Genomic DNA, 23,703 nt, shown 5'->3' on the forward strand with positions numbered 1-23,703 from the left:
CTTGGATTATGCACTTTTCATGAGCTGTCATACCTATGTCCTGATAACTTCTGCTCAACTATATAAGAATATGAATGTTAACCTTCATAGTTGTTATGTGGACAAAATCTGCATATGTAGTTATAGCTAGTGCTTAGAAAAGGAGGGAAAAGGTATGACAAGACTGTGAAGATATCTCTCTCAAAGGCTGCATAAGCACATTCATATGATTTGAAGAATTTTCCTGGGCTTGTTTTCTTGTTAGAAAAACTTACCAGGATACCCCTGAACAGACATTCCAATGATGAGTCCCTGAAAAGCAGAGAGCTTGCAGTGCTAATACTGTGCAGCCAGTGAGGCCCTTTGCATACATCTCAATATGCTTTGCAGGCTCTCTCAGCCTGCCTGGAGATAGATGGAGGCAGTATACAGGGGAACCCTGATTGACTGACTCAGACTTCATATAGCACAATATAGAGATTGTGAATGGGGCATATTCTGTTCCCTACTCAGCTGGCGCAGTAGGGTCCAATGTGAGTGACACGCTGTTTCCCTGGGGAGCAGGAATAAAGCACCCTGAGATACTGGAGGACTATGTTGTGGCTTCTCTCCTGTACAAACATTTGATCTCCCAGGAGAAATTCTCTCCTGGGTACAATTTAAACCTGGCTGTTCCCAAGTTATTTTTCTCCCAGAGTGGCCATTTTTGTTCTGGGAGAATAATCCAGAATATCTGTATACTCATTTTAACTGAGAGAACAGTTACTTTTCCAAGAGAAGCTGTACATTGATCCTATAAGTAAGGTTTGGAGATGTTTGACCAGTAGTCACAAATAGTCTCCTCAATGGCTGGATTTTATCCAGGGCCCTGGAATTTTGGGATCAAGGCTAGCATAACTGAAGAAAAGTGTATTAAACTAAGAAACAACAGGAGAAGGATGAAAGAGACTCATAATCTCAATCCATATTTTTCTGGGATTAAAACAAAATGCCACTATATATTTATTGGATTGAGGCGGCATTTTGTTTTAAATCATGGAAAAATGTGGATGGGGGTGAGGGGCTAATCAGAGAATTTGGGGTTTTTTTAATCAGAGAAAACCAGGATTCCTGGTGCTCAGTAAGAAACAATTCACATATTTGTCTACTCATGCAAGGAACCCGGATAATATGAGAACCCAGTGGTGTCTACTGGGAAACTGAATGAAAGGGATAATGGAAACAGGGGTCATTAATCATTAGGATTAACATACAGGTGCTGAGGGGCAAGCACCATTCAGGAGAGGCAGAAATAAAGGCAAAGGGATTAAGGTAACAGTGTACATTAGTGGTGTGATAGACTATAAAGAAGTTAGAAGGGGCAGATGGGTAGAACAGAATGTCTGGATTAAAACCACTGTAATGAATAAAAGCTATTCTACTGGGATAGTGCTGGAAGACTTGGCTACAGATGGGATCTCCTTAACAGTATTAGAGATCAAAATACCACCACAAATTGTATTATTTTGGGAGACTAACTTCACAGATACAAATTGGATAAAAATGTTACAAATGATGGCATGACCCATATATTCCCGGAAGTGAGTTCTTCATCAAATACTTACTGAACCAGTTCTTGCTGGTAAATAGTAAGCTATCTTTAGAATAGCTGGTCATAGAAAATAAAGCTGAATAAAGAGATTGTGCATTTTATTGATTTCAAACAAAAGGATATACAAAAGTATGCCTGTAACTATGCTTCTCAATTTCGAAAGGGCAGGCTTTAAGAACTTAAGACAATCCGTTAGCTACGTGCTCATCCCAAAGCCACCTGCAACATGGATGGTATAGGATCTAGGTCCATGTGCTGCATTTCAATCACAGTACTGTCAGAGATGTCCCCTGGGTCCTACCTCTTTATGCCCATGGTCTTTCTGCCTAGGAAGAGGTTGAGGGAATGGAGATCCAGCTCCAGCTGGAATATGCTTCCTGGTTCCCCTGTATCTCCAGGGAGCTGTTCCTGTGTACCCAGTCTCCCTGGATCCTTGGACCCTCCTATATGACCTGCTGCTCTGGTCCTCCTGCCACCAGCTGTATCTCCTCAATAGTGGTATAGGTATACATGGTGGTGACAACCCTATCCCTTGTAAAGATGTGAGACAGCACCTCATAAGAAAAACATAATATGTCTCCTACCTCTAAAGGTCTGTTTAGCTACATGAGTGCACTTGAAGTTAGTTTTCATCCATTTAGCTTTGCCCCTGAACTGTGACAAGTCCTGGTCATGGTCCCACATGCTCATCACTGCAGTAGTCCACTAGTAAATCTCCTTGTTGTGATATGTGCTGGCAGATTTGCTCCTGGGTCTCCTCTTTGTCCCAGATGGCTATGAGATCCACAGTCCAGTTCTATCTCAGCTGTAGGTAGTGGAGGAACATGGACTAGGCTTTGCTACGGAATTTAGTAGCACCTCTGGGGTCCAGATTTCCACAGATAGGTCTGGATGTCAGAAGATGGGTGTGGGGCTGGCCAAGGGAGTGTAGTTCAGGATGCATGAGTATAGTATGGTCTTGGTGTGTGGCTTCCTTTCACCCTGACTGGGTCCAGGTTCAGACAGTGTGGCCCCTACTCCAGAGTGACTAGAGTGTGGTTGGCCATGCCCCCACAAGCCCTGAACTTTCCAGGGACATTCACTTGTTGCCCCTCCCTACCCGCTGCCCAAGACCCAAAATTTCCAGGGGCACCCACCTGACAATAACAATGGTGCCAGCCATGCCCATCCATACTGGGAGCTAACACAGTTCAGATGTCTTCCAACAGTGGCTGAGCCAGCCATGTCCCCCAAGCCCTGAATTTGGCAGGATCTCCCTGCTAGCTCACTCCTGTCCATCTTCCCACTGCTCCGGACCCCAAATGCCAGAAACGGCTCTGGGGATTGGTCCATGCTGGATTCATGGAGTCTGGGACCTGGATCTCCAGTCCTGGGATTTTAGGTCTATATCCTGTGTTTTGGAGTTCTGGGTCTCTGGGTCTGTGCCAGAATCTTGGGGCAGGGGGAGGGTGGTCTATACATTCACATCTGCACGTGGGTCTTGGAGTACTTTGAGATAGAGTCTTGGGGTCTGGGAGGTGTTGGGGGTCTAGCCCAGGATCTTAAGTGTCCAAGGGTCATGCACTGGGACACAACTCACTCAGCCACTGCATCTCTCTGAAGTCTGGAATGTAAGGTGGGGCTGCGGAGAGGCTAAGCCTTCTTGGCCCCAAGCCAGCCAGGAGCAGAATTTTCTCTTTGCCTGGCTGCAGCACTGCACATTGGGATCCTGGAGGTCACCAAGAGCACTTGTATCAATAGCGGAACTGTATTAGTAGTCATTAAACCAGTCTAACCCCTATTGGACTAGACTTATACATCGTCAGATGAGGGTTATACTTCCATCATATGCACCATTTTTAGACTGGACTAAGCACTGTGAACACTAGTACACAGCATTACATAGACTAATATTGTTACTGGATAACTAATGCTATTAGTAATACTAATACTATTACTGGATTACGAATACTATTACCAGATACTATTCTACAGATACAGTACAGATGTAATGTGTGTATGCACCCTTAGTTTGACTTCAGTGGTATGCAGGATTTAGAGCACAGTTTGAAGGAAACAACAGTTAAAGACATAGGGATAAAAGGAATAAAATGCTATGCATATTTACCAAAGAGAATTGATCATAGAACTATAGAAAGTTAGGGTTGGAAGGAACCTCAGCAAATCAACTAGTCCAATCCCCTACCCAAAGCAGGACCAGCCCCAATAAGATCATTCCAGCCAGAGCTTTGTTGAGTTGGGCCTTAAAAACCTTAAAGGATAGAAATTCCACCATCCCTCTAGGTAACCGGTTCCAGTGCTTTACCACCCTCCTAGTGAGATAGTTTTTTCCTAATATCCAATCTAAACTTCCCTTGCTGCAACTTGAGACCATTGCTCCTTGTTTTGTCATCTGCCACCACTGAGAACGGTCTAACCCACGGGCAGGCAATTATTTCAGGCGGAGGGCCGCTTACTGAATTTTGGCAAGCTATCAAGAGCTGCATGATAGGCAGCCAGAGGCACATAAATATAAATATTCTAAATTTTTTAGGGGCCCCACGGACTGGATAGAATGGCCTGGTGGGCTGCATCCAGCCCGTGAGCTGCATTTTGCCCACCTCTAATCTAACTCCATCCTCTTTGGAACCACCCTTTTGGTAGTTAAAGGCTGCTATCAAATCCCCCCTCAGTCTTCTCTTCAGCAGACTAAATAAGCCTAGTTCCCTCAGCCTCAAGTCATGTTTGTGTTAGACTAATCAACTAGTTTATTATGACAACTGACTATCTAGACAAGGAAATGAAGTCAGTCTCATCTCTCTAGACTTCAGTACAGCATCTGCTACAGGGCCATATAGAAAATAATGAGTAAAAAATTGAGCAAATAAGGTTTAGTAGAAGAACTGCAAAGTGAGTAAAAAAAACTGCTCAAGGGGCATAACAAATGGCTGTGTTAAAAAGGGGAAGTATTGAACAGAAGAAAGGCTGGAGTTTCTTGGGATGCTCTTCTTTATGACCTTGCCATAAAATACTAGTATGCTGATGAAAGCTGCTGATGACACAAAGTTGGCAGGTATCATCAAATACAGAAGAGGATTGAAATATCAGAGGAAGACTTGTATGTCCCTGAGGAGTAGAAAAACAGAAATGGGATGAAATGTATGTAAATGTGTAGAGCACAAGGTCACTCTTTTAAAAACTGCTAGCAAAAACTTATTCTATAAGATGGGAGCTGAAAATGAGAGAGGAGAAGAAAGAACTTAGTTGACTTTAGCACCATTAGTGGACCACCGGATGACTATGAGCCACTAAAATGATGATGCTAGGAAAAAGACTAATATGATCTTAAGGTGTATTAGGCAAGGCACTTTCAGTAGCTCTAGAGGACAGAGGTTGATACCTCAGTCTGAAATATTGTATGTGGTTCTGGCCACCATGTTCAAGAAAGATGAATTCAAACAGGAACTGGTTCAGAAATGGATATTAACATAATCATTATACAAATAGAGAGGCAATTTCATTAGAAATTACTAAAAAAGAAAGCTTGGCATGTTTAGCTGAATAAAACAAAAGCCAAAATGGAGTAGGTGATGGATAAGTACCAGGGGGAGAAACAGACCTATCTAAATGAAAGGCATTGTTCGCACAGCAACTGTTTGGTATAAACTGACCATAACTAGATTGAAGCTCAAAACTATAAGAAGGTTTTTAACCATCAAAAGAGTGACCTTTGGGAGCAGCTTCCTGACAGAAACTGGGGAAGGACAGGAGCATAAAAACTAGCCAGTTTTAATAACAACCTAGATCAGTTTATGAGATAAATGTTATAATAAGATCGCCCCTAACAGCAGCACATTGTATCTGATGACCCAGGACTTCCATTTCAGCCCCATATGCCTAATTTGCCAACTTAATATTCCTCTTATGCAGTCTCTCCTATTGGGTATGATGTCATTCTTTGTTTCTTTTCTAAATAATTGTGTTTTATTGTTGGATGTTAGTAATTGGTCACTATTTTCACTATGTTCTCCCCCTAAAAGATTAGAAAATCTTTGGTGGGTCAGGGGAATAAAGGATTTTTCTAAATTATTTGTAATAGCAAGTTGTAGATCAAGGTGATAGCATTATAAACAACTGCAATTAAATATGCAAATTTAACAATACTGAAAAATATCAGTTCTTTAGAAATAGTTGCATTGTCACTAAAGTATTTTAGACTTTAAATAACTGCATTAAGCCCAGTGGTGCCATACATAACAACTCTATAGCCTACCAGTTAGGAATCACTGAGTATTACAAGTATACTTTTTCTAAATCTCTGGACCAATAATATTCCTGCTTTTGAAACCTATTTCAACATGTGTAAAACTAGTACAAAAAAGTTTGGACCAGAATTAAACCACTTAAAAGAATTTTAAAGAAACTCATAGATTTCTTAGCTTCCATAATTTTGTTAGTTTTGATTAAAAAATACAATTTGTCTATTGTATCCTAAAAGAAGGAAGTTCATGTTTGGGATGGATTTCAGCAAATTGGCCATCACTTTTACTGAAATGCAAGATAAAACAAAAGTGACAGTATAGGACAAAGGAAGATAAGTTCAAGAAAAAACAGGAAAGTATAGGTGTTAGCAGCAATAGGTAGGTTGGTGTCTGTCACCTAAATATAGGCCATCATTTGGTAATTCACTGAAATGTAGAAATGGAAGACCCCCAATTTCAGTTAGATTAAAAATAATCATAGGGCCTATACATATCAGGACACCCAGTATGGACTGCCAACACGTCCTCCTTGCCTGGGGACTGAAGTTACTAGTAGTAGTTTCTACTGGTAAGTGTCAATGTTGTATCTATCTCCAGTTTTACAATCAAGGTCTGAAACCATGTTCACAAGAGAATACATTTAACATTTTGTTTTTTTCATAAACAAATGATATATTATTGAGGAGGTGCAATTCTCAGTAGTTTAACAGGTAGCTTAGAACCACAAATGAAAGAGATTGTGTAATCTACAACAGTTGTTGGTGGCATTTTTAAGCATCTCTACATACATCTAATAACTAGCTTTTTCTAGTCAAGTTTACAAATTTTGGTTCAATTCTTAGAATTTCTCAGAGATCCAAACTTTGTTTAATAGTTGTTTTTAAACATGTTGAAATAGGATTTAAAAGAAGAAAAATAATACTGGTCCAGAGATTTTACAGTGCAAGTGGGAACAAATGGCAGTACTATAAAGAATGAAGCAGCTGCTGACAGTTTGGATTAGTTACATAGTATTTAGCATATATCCCCCCTGAGGATGATTATCTTTCTGTCATGAACATAAAACACAAATAACTCACGAGCCAGTTTCTCATAAGTAGTAGGAAGGTAATGCAGTGGTAACTCTTCAGAGGTTAAATGTATATATTTATGGGAATTTATTATTATTATTATTGATGCTTGAAAGGGACCAGTTTTTACCTGAAATCATCCCAAATTAAGTAGATTTATGTGACCTCAGTATTTATGTGACCTCAGTATTTCTGCATCTGTTTAGAACTTTGCTGGGTCCCACTTTTTATGATCTTTGTTTTATTTGCCTCACCAGAACAAAACAGTAATCCAGAAGTACCAGCTGAATTAAGTGGTGCATAAACCTATACATTTCTGTAATGGGTTTTATAGTTTGTATGCACGCACTGCATTCCTGGTGCATATTTTTGGATGAAAACCACACCATAAACAGAAGTCGTTTGGTATTACAGACAACTTCTTCTCAGAAAGAAATACATTCTGTTCTTGTACTTAAATATAACGGACACATATATACCATGAAGCAGAAACCACAAAATACTAGTTTGCACAAACCCTGCAACCTCTTTTTTTTTTTTTTTTTAAATGTGGGGGTTTGTCACAGGTGACATACATTTCTGAGAAGGTTAACAGAGTCTGTTGTCTAGTTATAATAAATCCTGACCATCCTAAGATAGGAAAAATTGACTACAGTGATGCAGCTTACAGGATAAAATAAATGAATGTTTTATAATCCTGAAAACAATTCTTCAGCATCCTGAAGTACATGCGAAGCCACTGTAATTGCTGTACTGGGCTCCTTTAAGTCTATACAAATCAGTGATTTATTTTGTTAAATGTATTTTGTTAAATGACAAAGGAAGACATTGACGGACACTGAGCCTCCCTAACCTTTGTTAAATTAAACAGATTCTGTAACAGAGCGTTGATCAGGCCCATAGTCAGAAAAAAACAGGAAACCCATATTTAAGACTTCTTAAGAAGGATAACTTCACTGACCTACAGCATTCATTGCAGTTTTTAACAAGTGTCCGTGTGCAATTTTCTGTGGTTCAGTTAAAATGGCAGGGTTCTGTTTAAAAGAGATTTATTTCAGCTAAGTTAAAACCTGTACCTAAATCACCCTAGGTTGCACTGAACTGAAAACATTTAGAGACCTATTAGTCTTTGTTTAGCTAAATTAATCTGAAATCATGCTTTTAATTAAGCCTACTTATAATTTTCTGGTTTTTAAATCTTCCCAAGGAAATTGAACTTTTGGCAAGCCCTTTGCATTTGACCTTCCTTGGGTCCTCTGAAATGGACAGGCCCAGCTTCCCAAGTCCCTCACTCTGGGTGGAAGCAGGCCATTCACCTGGTACACCAGTTGCTTAGCTGAAGCCCCTCTGTTCATCATCTCTGTGAAACTAAAAGGCACAGATGAGTTTGGCACCTGTTAACCTTTTTAACAAGGAGCTTGTCACAATACGGTGCCTTCAAAACAAAGCATTTGTCCAAAGGTACTAAGTGCACAGAGAAAGGTATACTCAGGTATTGCCACATAATTTCTCCTTGGAAGTTTAACTTCGGCTGACTCAGCTCTGCCAACTCTGGCTGAGAAGAGCAGACTGGCTCGCTCATGGCAGCGCTGTCTCCCTGAAGACCTGTCAGCTCAGCCTGACAATCCCTGTACAGCCCCCAAGCTCTCCCCCAAAGCTTGTAAGGTTTAGTATTCCCTCTGATTTTAGGCTGTTGGGAAAAGTAAACCTCAGCCTGAATAGAGTCCAAATAGCAGCCTTGCCATTGCTTCCTCAAGGACTCTTTCCTGTGCCCCTGTTTTGCTTTTCCAAATGAGTTTTTTTTTTCTTATCGATCCCTTTTATTTAAATCTATGCATTCAGGCAGAAAAAAGTCTCGATTATCCTAAAGGGCATATATTATTTATATTTTAAAAATACTACACAATATCCTTGTTCCCCACATGCTAAAATAGCTTTGGGCATAAAGGTAACATTCACCTTTCATGCTAAGCCACGCACTCCATGGAATTTATTAAGTTTCCAGATGAGTTGGCTGATGTCTCTATCTAAGCTATGGGGAAAGGAGTATAAGGTGAAGACTACTTTTGCCTCACTTGATTATCTGTGGCTGACTTTCTTTTAGACTACAAAGCATTAAAAAGTGTAAAATATTTATCTGTTGAACGGAAACAAAAAGGCTGCTTAAAATTCTGAAAGGGACTGGTTGTGTTTCAAATGCTGAACAGCCTTTTCAACTGCAGGGTTCAGAAAGATCCAACCATACAATGCAGAACTATCACTCAATCAAAGTAGTTTTATAACCTACCTTTTGAAAGCAGTAATTTCCTACATTCTGTGAAAAGATCATTCTTTTTCTCTAAAAATTTAGAAAATTATCCCCTTTTAATTTTTTTTTATTCAAAGGCTTCTAATTATATTACTAGGAAACCAAATTGAATGGAACTATAAAAAGGAGACTAAAACAAAAGAAGTCTGAGAGATGTTCTGAATGTCTCATTATAATATGGAAGTAAAGAAGAATTGTCTTCTCATTGCCTAAAAGTAGTTACAACCTTGGAGGATATTCAGTGCAAGATCACACACTACAAAACCAGAATGACTTCTGTTTTTGGTTATTAGTTCAGAGATTTTGTAGGTAACTATTTCCTGCTTAGAAGCCCATATGTATATCCCATTTCCCATACAACTTTTAAAAAAATATATAAAACAGTGAAACTACTTTAAAAAAAAAGAAAAAAACCTATGGATATTTTAAGCTTAAGGTTTTAAAAGGTCTTGGGTCATATTTTTTTTAAAACAAAAACTCTTAAAATAAAAACAAGAGAATTAATCAGCACTACTGTAAAGATATTGAGGATTAAAGCACATCTCTGGAACTAGAGTGAAAAGAAATCTGTGGGGAGAGTGCACAAGCAGGCAGCAGACCAGTATTAAGGAGAGAAAAAGGTCTGAGTCAGAGTCTTGGGGAAATAAAGATAAGGAAATACTGACCTGAAGCTCCAACTCTCAAAAATGTTATGTCTTTACTAAGAGGAACATGTCAGGGATGTTGGCAAGATGCCAAGAATTAAAAATAAAACAATAGAAAGTTGTAAAGAATGCGCTTTCCAAAGTCACTACAAACATGTACAGTATATCAAAGTTTATACAGTATATAATCACTTTTAGGCAATGCTGTTTCCCCTTATCAGCTATTGGATAGATAGGGTTTAACATTAGCAGCTCAGTAGGGATCTTCTATCACACTGATTCAGGAGATGTGCATGATGCCTGAACCACTCAAACAGGTGCCAACCAAAGAGCAGAGAGGGGATAATAAAGAAAGATGAGAACAAGGAGCTTGTGTGACAAATACACAGGGAAAAGCAGCAAGAAGGAGAAATGTATGGCAGTTACATTTAATGTTCCCACCTATTTGAAAAATTTTGCCACTTCTGTTGGTAGCTTCAATTGCATAGGAAAGTGCTATAACTTTCATTCAAGTATGAACACATTAAATGTTGCACTATGCAAAATTTTAAGCATCTTGTGACTTTTTCTTTTCACTTATAACTATTTTATTTTGTCAAAATGTTTCATTTTTCCTTTAGGTAATTCAAAATAATGTTTCATATGGATCTGGTCACACTTTTTCCCTCCTATGGGCCAGATTCTTTGATTGGACTGAATTTTATGTGAGGCAAGCCACTTCTCCTATGGTCAAGAAATATGTCATTGCTCTTGACCATAGGGAGGTGTAGTTTGATTAGGGACATTGTCCCATAGCAAAGTGTAGGGCATAAGGCTTCTGACCTCCACTCCAGTTAGGCACTCCAGCAGCTAAAGAAGATTAAGCTTAAAGTTCAGCTGAACTGAAATGAAGTGTTTTGACATTTTTATGATTGTTTTTCCCAGAACAAAAAAGCAATATTTTCATTTTTGTCCTGATTTGAAAGGAAAACAAATGTCAACATATTGAAAGTTTCCTCAGGGTGAATATTCTGATTTTCACGGAGTTCTTCACATTAAAGATCTGCTTACATGCCAATGACTAACAGGGGTATCCAGCATGTTTGTCTTTTAAATGCTGTCTACTCAGATTATGACCCCCAAGCTAACAGGATAACGGCAACATGGCCATTCCCTCACTGCTGAGGCAACTCTGTGTGTACCACCCTCCTCCAAAGGTGGCACCTTGGACTAATGCCCCAATCATCACCCCTCAGTTATGTTACTATTCTGACTTAGTATGAGGAGGTTGTTACACATTACACATAATGTATTAATTGCACTTAAAGTATCAGTGTCCAAACATTCACACAAGATAGCATGTAGTAAGTGCACACACATTGTAGTACTTATACCTTTTTGAGGGAGCAGTATCTCATGACTGTATTGAGCAACGTATTAACTTAACATGGGACTGCTCCACAGAGGTTGCAATACAATCAATTGCAGTCCCAGGGCTGGTACCCACAATTCAGTGACTGTGGATACCAACCCCAGGACCATTCAGGAGTCTCCAGCAGGTCCCTGGGCTGAGACCAACTATCAGCTGTTAGATCAAGCATTAATGTGTGACCGCTCAGAAAATGTCCCAAGTTGTATTAATGTTTACTACCATCTAAATATAACACAGGCTAAGCGTCCTGAGTAACAAGACCCTTATAGAAAAACTGATAACAATGCTACGAGATTTAGCATTGGGGTTCCTTCCATTATTACTACCTTCATACCTTTAACTACATCAGTGCCACTGCTTAGCCCAAGAAAACTGATGCCAGCCAAAACGGAGGACTCAAACTTTAGACAGTTACTAAGCCATGTCCCATTTAACTGAACCTCTCCTCTTTGCAACTGACCAGGAACTTGGTATGAGATTTCAGAACTCAAAGGCTTCATTTGATATTTACAGTTTATCCCCTTCCAGAAATCTTAAGGAAACAGCCTGCTCTGTGCTGCTTTCCTCTTCCTGTTCTAAGCTACCACAGTTCAAGAATGCAAAGATGCACAAAAAAGAATAGCTTCACTACATGTTTAAATCCTAAAAGTTGACTTCTGTTTGAGGGCTATGAAAACATAGTCCATCTTTATGTTATCCGAACTTATTCACCTAGCCTTAGTGAAATGAGGAATGAGAAGAGTTAGTATGCATTGAGCCATTAATCAGCCTAAGTTTACAATGAGAATATTACTGACATTCAAAATGATTGGCCAATTTAATTATGTTCCAGCCAAGAATTCATGACATTTTTGCTTATATCAGCTACGCTTTATTACAATAGTAATTCCCCATACTGGAAGGCTGCAGTTTTCTTTATGAATTTGAGCACTGGTGAAGGTTGGGAGAAGCGAAAAAGACTAGCATGTATTGGGTGAATATGTTCAGCTGGAGGAGAACTTTCCCATCTGACCAGAGTTGCAAACTACTGTTGAAATTATGAATACTGTGGTACTGGGCAAGATCTAGATTCCTATGCCCCTTTCCCGGCTTAGCTTCTCCAAAGTTAGCATCAATAGGAAGTAATCAGCAATGCATATATGTTGCATAAGCATGGTAAGTTTACTTCAGCAGCTGATGCAAGTAAAATGTAAATCTATCCAACAGCCCAAACCAAGACAATATGCTGGTAGTAAAGTCAGTTACCTGTCTGCGTCAGTATTCCCATCACTGATAAAGCTGGTGAATCTTACAGTGCAAAAGGAAGAGAGCTCTCAAAACAGTCTAGCAAAGACAGTTTCTTAGCTACTGAAGAACAGTCCCCATGTGGACACTGAGTTTAGATCACTTTTATTCCAAAAGAGAATACGCTCATAGGAATTTAATCTGCTTTTACTGACCAGGTGTGCAAACTCACTTTGGTAAATGCAGATTAATTTCCCTGTGGAAACAATCCCAAAATCCAGATTGCATTGTACTGCATAAAACAACTGTATTAAAACAATTCAAGCAGTAAAGGATGCTGGTTATAAACTTAGGGTATGTCTTCATGACAAAACAAAGTGCTGTGTTATGAGGATACTACAGCTAGCATCTCAGCTGAGCTAATTAGCCTGGACAGGTTAATTGCTTTTGGTAGTTGACCTAGTTCTGAATAAGCTAACTAGGTACTTCTATGTGGCAATGCATTGTACCACATGGCCCTGAGAGACAGTGGCTCCAATTCAGCAAAGAACTTAGTAGAACTATTCAGGTACTTAAAGTTAAGAACAAGTTTAAGCACCTTACCAGATCATGATCAACATGGAGAAAAGTGGAACAATGACAGCAATGATATCATAATCATATAAGATGTCACGAAACCTCCCAGTGAGTGTAAGTGACAGCACCTTTCAAAGACTTCTCAAAGGAAAGGCACTTTGTATTATCCTTTTCAACAACATGAAATAGGGCAATGAATATTTTTATCTCAAATTCTTAGGCCTTGTCTATACTGATTACACTGATTGAAGGGATAAAGTTAAACTGATTTAGTAAACTGGTACAACCAAGTCCATAGCCAACATTGGTTTAACTTGCCCCATATGTTACAAGGATGTATTAAATTAATGTAATTAAGGGTTAGTATTCATCTGTTAGGAAGGACGGGGTGAGAATGAGTAAGGTGTAAGTCAATGTAAGAGTACACACACGCAAGGTTGCAGTAGTCAGACAGTACATCACTAGCTTCGTGCAAGTTCTTCCATTTTGGTCCAGGAACATCCACAGAAACTGGAGGCATAGGAAGTAGGGCTGTGCAAGGCTGAAGACAGAGCTTCGGATCTGAAGAAGCTTCAGATGCTTCTGGGTCTGAGCAGCACATCCAGGTCGAAACGCTGGCCTTGTTAGGCTTCCTGAAGCGGTTCTCGGAGATCTGGCCATAGCATATAATGGGGAATCAATGAAATATTTATAACTTTGTTGCTTTTTGTCCAATGTGGATGACACATACAAGGATAATAACTTCTGCTGAGAGCATGGAACTTGCCAAGTTTCAAGAAGATCAGTGCAGGGGTTTGGGGGGGACAGCACCCCAAATTCTTGAAAGCAAAACTCATGTCATGTCTAGGCATTACAACATAGTACAGTGAAAACTGCAGAGGTGGTAGCTCTTACTGAGGCCACAAAAACTGCCAAGTTGCAAGAAGATCGGTGTAGGGGTTTGTGGGGAACTGCCCCTCAAGCTGCAGACAAGCAAAACTGGTGCCCTGGGTCCTTATGAGACAGACTGTCTCTGTCTTGGGGCATGGGAGACACTACTGCAGGCCTGGCTGCTAAGCTTCTGCGTTCCCAGTTATCAATCAATCATAATTCACTCAGGGAGCAGGGACTCAGAGACCAGCTCAATACACAGGACCTAGCTACTACATGACGACTTAACATGCATCAATTAGCATCTACAAAACCAGGCTAAGGAGAGGAAAGGATCAGTATAGACAATCAACTGACCCAAGACAGACACAGTCTTGACACAGTTTTGCCTGTCAGCAACTAGGGGTGCAGGGCCCCAAACCCCCCAGCACCGATCTCCTCCACAGCTGGCAGGCACTGTGGCCTCAGCAGGGGCCACCATCCCTGCAGTGCCTTAGCACACGCAGTGTCACCCATGGCACGAATTTTGCTTGTCCACAGCTTGAGGTGCAGTTCCCCCCAAACCTCTGCACCTATCTCCTTGAAACTTGGCAAGCTTTGTGGCCTCAGTAAGAGCTACCACCCCTGCAGTTCTGACCCACTGTGGTGTAACATACAACTGTGACATGAGTTGGGCTTTCAAGAATTTGGGGTACAGTTCCCCCCAAACACCTAAACCAATCTCCTTGAAACTTGGCAGGTTTCATGCTCTTGGCAGAGTCTACTGTCCCTGTGTGTTTCATCTAAATTGGACAAAAACCAACAAAGTTATAGATATTTCATTGATTCCCCATTATACCCTATGGCCGGATCTCCAAGGTGGCTCCGAAGCTTCGACTGGATCGAGGCGGACTCTGGTCCAGAGCTCCAGATTGGATCGGGCCCATGCGAAGCAGCCAGATTTGAAGCTGGATCAGATCGCTGCCGACTCGCACAGGCCTAATAGGAAATGCCTTTGGAAACCTGAGCAGAGGAGGGGAGGGCAGGAACCACTGGGGCATGGAAGCAGGTAGGGACTGGGGATAAGGGGTGGGGCTGAAGGGGAAAGAGTCCTATCTGCCCTGGCCTGGGCTTTCTGATTCTGGCAGCAGCTCCTATTTCTGCTGCTACTGGTGCTGTAGTAGTGCAGGCTCAGGCTGCTGCAGCTGGGCACCAGACTCACCACACACCAGCTGCAGCAGCCCAATGGCATGGGCTACCAGTCCAGCACCCCCTCTAAATTGGTGTGTGGGACTCGTGCCCCACTCACCCTCCCTCTACATACACAAACGACCAGTTTCCCATGCGAAGGAGGTATTCAGACTAAATCAGCAGGCCAACAAACACCTTTGAACAGTATGATTTTACCGAACTGGCAGATCTATACAAAACCCCAAAGAATATGCTAATGAACACAACAGTTGCACTGTTTTCCAAACTTCCCTTCTTTACTGGCACAATGCAAGGCTAGGGACAGAGGTGTTCTGACCAGCTATGACCCCAGAACATTATCCTCCACCACCTTTTGACCCCACTTTCCATTTACTCCTATCAGCTAGATCTGCCTGACAGCTGTTGCTATTGCTCCTCACAGTTGATATAACATTAGAAAATGCTTTCCCATGCAATTTTCCTCCTGGTACTTTTCTCTGATGTAGCCATACACAATTTCATGCTTTATATCAGAATTTTCTTTCTTCATCTCTGTTCTCAGATGACAGATATATAACTTAATTTACTCCCTACCAGTACCACAGCTGAGAACTGACAGAGGAGCAAAATGAGTAGAAGACAGTGGCACAACATGGGCCAGAACTGAGTGATGCACTGGAAGGTAGCTGAAGAGTTGTTATTGCAGGTCTCACTACACACAAACACAGTGCTGACTGCGTGTGTCGTCTCCTAGTTATTACTACTGTTAGAACACAAAGCAATATTGCTCCCAGTCTGTTCTCTGTTTTCCTAGCTCTAACTCATACTACAACGTGGCAATATGGAGTGGGGGAGCAAATGCATTCCCCTCCAAACTCCCCCTCACCCCTGGCTGCCCAGATAGAATTTCACCTTCCACTTCAATTCAATGCAAGGAGAAAGCTGAAGTTCACTGGAGCTCAGGACAGCAATACAAATCATAAGTATATGGAACCTTTAACTGCATTCATGCAAGGCAAATCCAGATGAGGAAAATCAAGTGACACCCTCGTCTTAGGTTTGCATCTCTTCTCTTCTTTCCTTCCCTTCATCCAATGATGAATGTTCTTCTCTATATTTGCCTACGTTTTGCCACTTGCTATCCTCACTTTTTAAAATGTGGGTGCTACTATAGTTAGTGGGAGTGAATTAGTGTAGAGTTCTTCGGACAAGCGTCTCATCTTAAATATTTACAACTGCAGTTCAGTGGAAATGCTAGGGTATCTCTTTCCCTTTCGTGTAACAGCCATAAAGTACTATGCTTGATATACTGGTGTCTTGATTTTAATGGCTTCCTTATCAATTCATAGATGGTGCAGTGATTTCAGAAAATGACCCCATGCCTATGCCATCTACTCTGTTTCCTTAACATACACATTCATGGCATTAACAAAGGCAATATTTTTGGACTGATTTGATTAACAACTGGCAGCAGCCTATAGTTTTAGAGGTTGACAGGTTGATTGTTGAGGTACCCTTAAGGTTTCCATATTCCGTAGGAGGAGAAAGTTGTCATGGCAAACAAACACGGATTTAGGCAAGGTTGAACACATAATTAAACTAAATTGCATTCAGCCTGAAAATCCTTTGGTAAGAGTAAGTACCAAAAGAACGCACCTAAGCTCCTTAAAGTGTCACTGTTCAAATGCTGTCTCAAATTATTTCCTCTATGAATTACTTTATGGTTAATAGAATTTGACACTCTTAAATGCTCTGCTGAAGCACTATTAAGGCACAGACCCAATAAAGATAATTACCTTTGCAAAGCAGAAAGCATTTCTGAATGGACTCAATGAACCATTGAAGAATATATCTATTGTACGACTTTTTCAACAGTGATACAACTGGAAAAAAATACAGGACATAGGCAAAATAAATAAACTTATGTCCTCTAATCCAGGGGGTTAAAAACTGTATTACTGAATTTCATGCAGATAATTATGTATATGTGTTGAGTTTGTATAGGCACACACACCCTTGAAAAGTAGCATACCAAAACAATTTCTAAAGGACTTGAAACTGAAAAAAAGGAAATATTTATACCTGGCATATAAGCTCAGTGTGTCAGAGAAAACTGTCATGGCTTGACTAACCAGCTATTAATAGCAACCTCTATTACTCATCTAATGCAAAGGGATGCTATCACCTTTCTACCACCCCCTCCAACCCCTGCCAGGATTGAATCCATTTCCTTCTACTTCTTGCCTGAGAGGTTGTGTTTTTTGCACTTGTAATAGCAGTCACTGAAGGTAATGGATGTAACCACCCTGCTTGTTTTGTCACTCGCATTTCACTCTGAACTTGAACTTATTTTACAGCATGACAACTATGAGGTAGCTTACTGAATGTTATATATTGTATATTTGATGGGGGCAGATTCTCAGTGGAAGTAAACTATCCTAACTTCATCAAAATCAATGGAACTAACATGATTTACACCAGCTGAGGATCTGCCATGTTGCTATTGTAATGTAAAATATTTGAGGGAAGAAAAAATCTTCCAAGAACAACATCTTGGTGTACTAACATTAGAGAAATTCTGTGAAGGTGTTTCCAACTCACAAATTGGAAACATTTCCCATACCTAATCTTATAATTTCTTATTATTTGGGCTAGAGAGACCGCAGTCAAGTTCAGAGTCCAAAGCAGGTTCTGATTTAGTACAACTTTAGTCTAAGCTATAACAAATGAGCATGGCAAACAAAAGGAGATAAGGAACAGATCAAGATAATGAAAGGATTAGGGGGTAATAGAAGTAGTTATTGCATAAGTTGATGCTTCAGAATCATAGTCACTGTCCTTTTATACACATTACAGGTATTAGCAGGTTAATTGTGCAATTACCTTGAGACCAGCTACACGTGCAAAATACCCATCATTTCGTAAAAAACTATAAAGTCAGACTTCGAAAATGTGTACTAACTTTCAATCTGTGTAGCAGGGTCTCTGCTGTGGCTGGGAGCCCCAGCAGCTGACAGGGCTCCCAGCCACAGGTGTACATCATGCCCAGTTGGTGCTAGGAGTCCCACAGCTGAGGGAACTCTCAGCCCCAGCAGCTGCTGATTGTAGGTACCAACAGCACCCCACAGCTCCTGGGGTGCAGAGTCTCACAGCTGCAAACGGTGGGTTCCCACACTGCCTCGCAGTACCAGGACCCAGCTGGCCACAGATCCTGGCAGTAATCCATGAGCCCTAGAAATGTGTGAAAGCCCCACAAGCTGGGAGACTGAGATCTCCCAACCATGGGGGTTTCATGCACCCCAAGGCTAGAAGATCATTGCAGTTGCATTTTCAAGCCTTGGGGGTGCATTGGGCAGCCCCAAAGTGAGGAGGATCCCAGCCATTGAAGCTTGCTTCTTGTCAGCACAGGGCAAGCCTAGGATCAGGCTCCCCCTTCAATGGCAATAAGGCGTAATAGAATCTAATGCGTAATACCACAACTGTGCCTCCTGCCATGCATGTGTAACATGGCAGGAGACATGATTGCGTGGATTCTGTATTAGATCCCTGTAACAGGAGTATCATTTCTGGAGCCTCTCCAGGCGTGCAGCTCTGACCTCCTGCAATGGGCCCACCGCCCGCCTATTCTCGCCTGCCACGTCTTGATCTCGTTCATAATTAAGGAATCATGAAACCTAGCAGGAAGCTGCCCATTTTTATACGCCCCGATGACAGGGGGCACTGTCTGCGGCTCCTTTCCTTCTCTGCACCGCAGCCCAAGCCTCGCAGTTGTTGCTGAAGTAATCTTCCTCCAGAACATGGTATTGGGTCCCGGCCCTTCGCTTGCCTTTTGGGCTCCTCAGCACTCTTCTCACTCTCAGGGCCCCTTATCATCCCCCACACTGTAGGTTCCTCACTACCCTCACTGTCGGGCTCTTCACCGCCCCCTTGTCAGGGTTTTCTCCACTGCCCCCTTCTAGGGTCTTTGCCGCGCTCCTCGCGCTTCTTGCCCCCTCTAGGGCCTGAGCGCCCTTTTGCAGCTGGGGCTACAACCCCCACACACCAAGCATCTCTCTGGCACCCGTCACGCTGTGCACACTGTGGCACTATTCACTGTGCCCCCGCTGGGCACCGGGAACCCCCAAGCTACTGGGGAGCCCCCGTGCGGCCTCTTCACACCCCTACAGCCTCACCCGGTCCTCCGGTATAACGATAACCAAATCATAAGCCAAACGGCTGATAACCAAATCATGAGACAAACAGCTGTGACAAAACAACAAGGAGCCTCCTGGCTTATAACATAAACTGCATGCCATGCTGGCTCTTAGTTCCTACCTCCCATAGAGTGCTCTCTTCCCCACATCACTGCAGTTGGTCAGAGCGCTTAGGCTGCAACCCGCAACCTGGTCTGCTCAGCTCTCCCACAGAGCTCCTGCTCCTGCGGCTGCCAGAAGGGGACTGCTCTCCTGGCCTTCTGCTTGGGCTTAAGAAGGACTAAGCCCCGCCCCTTCCTGGCTCTAGGCTTCCCTGGTTGCTAAGGCAACCCGCACCTGCACAGTCTTGGGGACGGGCAGTTACGCTTCCCCCTTCCCACCACCAGAGGTCTCTTCTGAGCCAATTCCACCCTCAGCCGCAGAGCACCTAAGAGCCCTGCGACAATCCCCTCATGCCTTTACCTACACATATAGAGGGGCCCAAAGAAAACTACAGTTAGAAGGGACCTCAAGGGGTCAGCTAGCTTTCAACCCGCTGCTTAAGGATGGATCATCATGAGGAGCCTTCTTTACTTTATCTACATAACTATAACATGATTTATAGTAATTTTAGTTAAGGAGTGTGGGATTTCTAGAAGAAATTTGTAAGAAGAGTAAAGGCCTTGTTTATGCCGCACAAATGCATTTAAAAATCGGTAAGAAAATTCCTTCTTGTAAAGTCTAACATATCATTCAGTGCAGGACTTTCCTGTCTCTTTCTATGGCTCTGCAACTCCATCTTCAGCTAACATAGCATCATATGGAAGGGGAAAAGACATATTCCTCAAGCAGGGACTAAAAATAGTCATCACCTTATACCATATACATCAGCACATCTTACAATCGGGAATCGAATTGCTACCCTTTGCTTCTTTCATTTATATGACCCATTTGCTCATTTTACTATTGATTTTCCTTTTGCAATAGGAAAAATTCCAAGAAAGAAAATAATAATCATATCTGCCCTGCTATAGATATACTTACACACCACAGAAATATTTTGAGCTTTATATTATCCCAAGCTATTAAGTAGGAACCTGAAACTCTTAGCCAGTCTTGCATAAAAAGTTAGAAAGGCTGTACTCTTTAAAATCAATTTACCACTGTGCTCACCATGGTCTCTAGAGAGGCACATTAGGCCAGATTGAGAAAAGGTTATTGAAACATTGTTTCTCTGATTGTCATGAGCAATACTTTTCAATTTTTAACAAAATAAGCATTCAACTCTGTGAACCCTCGTTCACAGTGGACGTGCACACTACACACACACACTTACACATACAGCGAACAGCATGGACTCTGAAATAACTTAATGACATCTTACTGAGGTATAGGCCTATTTAATCTTCTGGGATCATCATTAGCTGTGAATTGGCTCTCAACATATCCCCAAATGTCAGTAGAGTCAAGATTTTTTGTTTTGTATTTTTTTTTTTTGAGGGGTGGGGTGGGGAGGAAGAGGTCCCTAGAAGGAAAAGAGACAAACATGACTGAAACTAGCCACCTACAGGTCAAAATAGAGTTCACTCAGGTGCACATTTAGTTAACAGCTGAATATCTTCTATCTGCCTCTTCCAAAAATGAATATGACCATGCTTTGTCAGTGGAAAAAAGAAGTGTGATAGCCCAGACATACAGGTACAGTGCTTTAGTTATGCATGGCAATTTCAGACACAAGGGAAAAATCACACATGCAGTCCTGTGATGGGGCAAACTCCCAGGCCCGGTCACAGTGCCAGCCCACTCACCTGTCTTTGGGCAAGCCGCCTGCCTTACTCGCCTGCCACCCTTTGTTGTTAAATAATTAAGATGGTACTAGGCGGGAGGCTGCCCTTCAAGCGCGCTGGTGCCAAAGGATGGTTCTCACACAACTCCAGCCTCTCCTTTATCGTGTCCCATGCCTCGCTGATGACATTCCTAAGTTGTGCTATGCTCTGGTGTTAGGCCAGACCCAGCTCAGCACAGTGTTAGGCCTCTCTCACCCTGCCCTTTTCAGGGCCCCACCCATACCACCCCCCTCTCACTGGGGCCTCTACCACTCTGCCTGCTCTCACCTGGCCTCTTGCACTCATGCCCTTTACTGGGCCACATTCACTCTGCCCTGCTCCCTCAAGCAACCAGGCAGCCCGTCAGGCTTGTGCCATATATGCAAAAGAAGAAAAATGGAGAGAATGGGTTGGCGAGTCTATCCAGACCCAAAGGGCACAGTAAGAAGTGATAAGGCAAAGAAATAAGTAAAAAAATGTGAGAAATCCAGGTTAATATGGAACTTCTTATGCTGGAAGATGGTATCGCTCATCTCCTGTCAAAGCAAGAACCCACTGGACTAGTAACGCCAGAACAATTTGGAATATAATTCCCAGCAGGGGTACAGGAAGGTGGGCATGCAGGTCCTAGATACTCCCCTTGTGGAATTAGCTGGCTGCCACACAAGACTGAAATTCTTCCTGTATTGCAGGGACTCTTCTATCTTTGGAAGATAGCTTCCAGTTAATCCTCTTGGGATTTCCACTCTAATGAAATCTTCCACTCTGGCTATTGGAGGGTGGGGAGAGTAGAAACAGAAGAGAAAGGAAGTTGTTGATGAGGAAAATTTATGTCTGTCCATAAAACTTGACCCAACCATATGCAAGTTAATAGTAAATAAGGAACTAGCTGCAAACTGTGACTGTGTGGATGGTAGAAAATAGGTCATTTTCATCAGAGGGAATCAAATCAAGCAGTCTCTTCAGAGACTGGTTTGATGGGAGAAATTAACTGCCATAAAAAGGTTTTAATAAACAAACATATGGAGAAATAATTATGTTCCATCCACAAAGCATATTATAGCAAAGCCTGCTCTGGAAACAACTAGAAGGTTTTATTGCTGTAAGTTCACTAATTTTATGGTGTAACAGAAATATATATATTTTTAAATGGCCTTCTCCTGCTATTAAAAGGAAGGAAAAAGCAAACTCTTGGTGGGCAGGTATCTTGCAAGTTTAAGATATTAAAAATATACAGAACTTAAATGTTGTTAGGAGTCTAGTGGATCCTGTCAGTTTGGTTTAATTAACAATAACTATCCACCCCCTGTTTTGCTACTAATGTAATCTCAGAAGCACTACACTAATTCCACTTACAGTTTTTATGGTAACATTTTAAATTAAAATGCCCTGAGTACACTTAACTACACATTCAATGTGGATTTGAGAAGGTGGTTATATGTTCATTAAGCAGCAATAGATTATTAACTCTTCAGTGTCCTACAAATGTGTACTTTCAGGAAAGCTATGTGTGTTGTATTCTTAAGTGGACAACCCACCACATGACCTGGCTCCTTAAGATAACAGACTATGAATCAGTTGGCCCTGTTAGTGTACAATGAGGGACCAGTCCTTCTCCCATTAATAACACTTCTATTCTGTGAAAGTGGAATTTAGAGCTGTGAATTGTTTTCTACAAGAGGAATGGGAGTTCGTCTATGCCAGGAAAACTGCATTATATTAGGAAAAAAATCCACTAAGAAGATGTAACATTTTATCCCATTTTTATCTGAATCTAATTAACTTCCCAGAATTGCCCCTTTTTGTCCAGATTATGAGAAGGTCTTCCAGAAGCATGTGATTTAAGAGCACAAAACTAATGGAAAGTCAATGGAATTCTAACTCAAATGACTTCATGACTGTGTAGAAATATATGAACCGGCTCTAACTGAGCTAGCTCAGGTACCAAAAGCAGTACAGCTGTACTTGCAGAGAAGCCTGGCCAGAGCTGCAGAATAATACAAATGCCAGGTAAGTAGCCTGACTTCCAGACATTTTCAATAAAATGCTTATTTGTATCTTTAAAAATTTCTCCTGGGAAGAGGGAGGAGGATTAATACTGTCTTATTTAATCTTTTCCTATCTTAGGGAAAAAACATCTTATTGTGTTACCCTCGGAGATGGGAGCAGTCATCCTGGTAGTGTCATTCTCTATGACTATGACATTGTTATCTTGGAGGTTTTAAAAGTTTGGTTAATTTCTTCCCTGTTAAAACATGCGTCTCCTTTGAACTTCTTAAGCTCTGATAATACAAGAAAAAGGAGTGCCAAAATATACTGAGTAGACCTATTCTCTTAGAAACCTACTGTAAAACCTACTGTTTGGCAGAGGCTTCCAATTCAGTTATGCATGCTCAAGATCTGGAGAGCTCAGCAACCTTCACTTTGGAGTGCTTACTACTTATCTGAATTAAGCCCTATACAACTGCTTCATTCATTACTGCAATTTAGAGCAATCTTAAAAATGCAATTCTGGATTTCAAAGGAAAATTGTTATGAATGCCTCCCAAATCAAATTAGCGTGAGCCCAGGAAACCTAACTAGTGTCATCTGAATTGATACTTACAATCCTGATATGCAAA

This window comes from Crocodylus siamensis, chromosome 5 (assembly GCF_052110815.1).
Source record: "Crocodylus siamensis isolate JL-2025a chromosome 5, ASM5211081v1, whole genome shotgun sequence".
NCBI lineage: Eukaryota > Metazoa > Chordata > Crocodylia > Crocodylidae > Crocodylus > Crocodylus siamensis.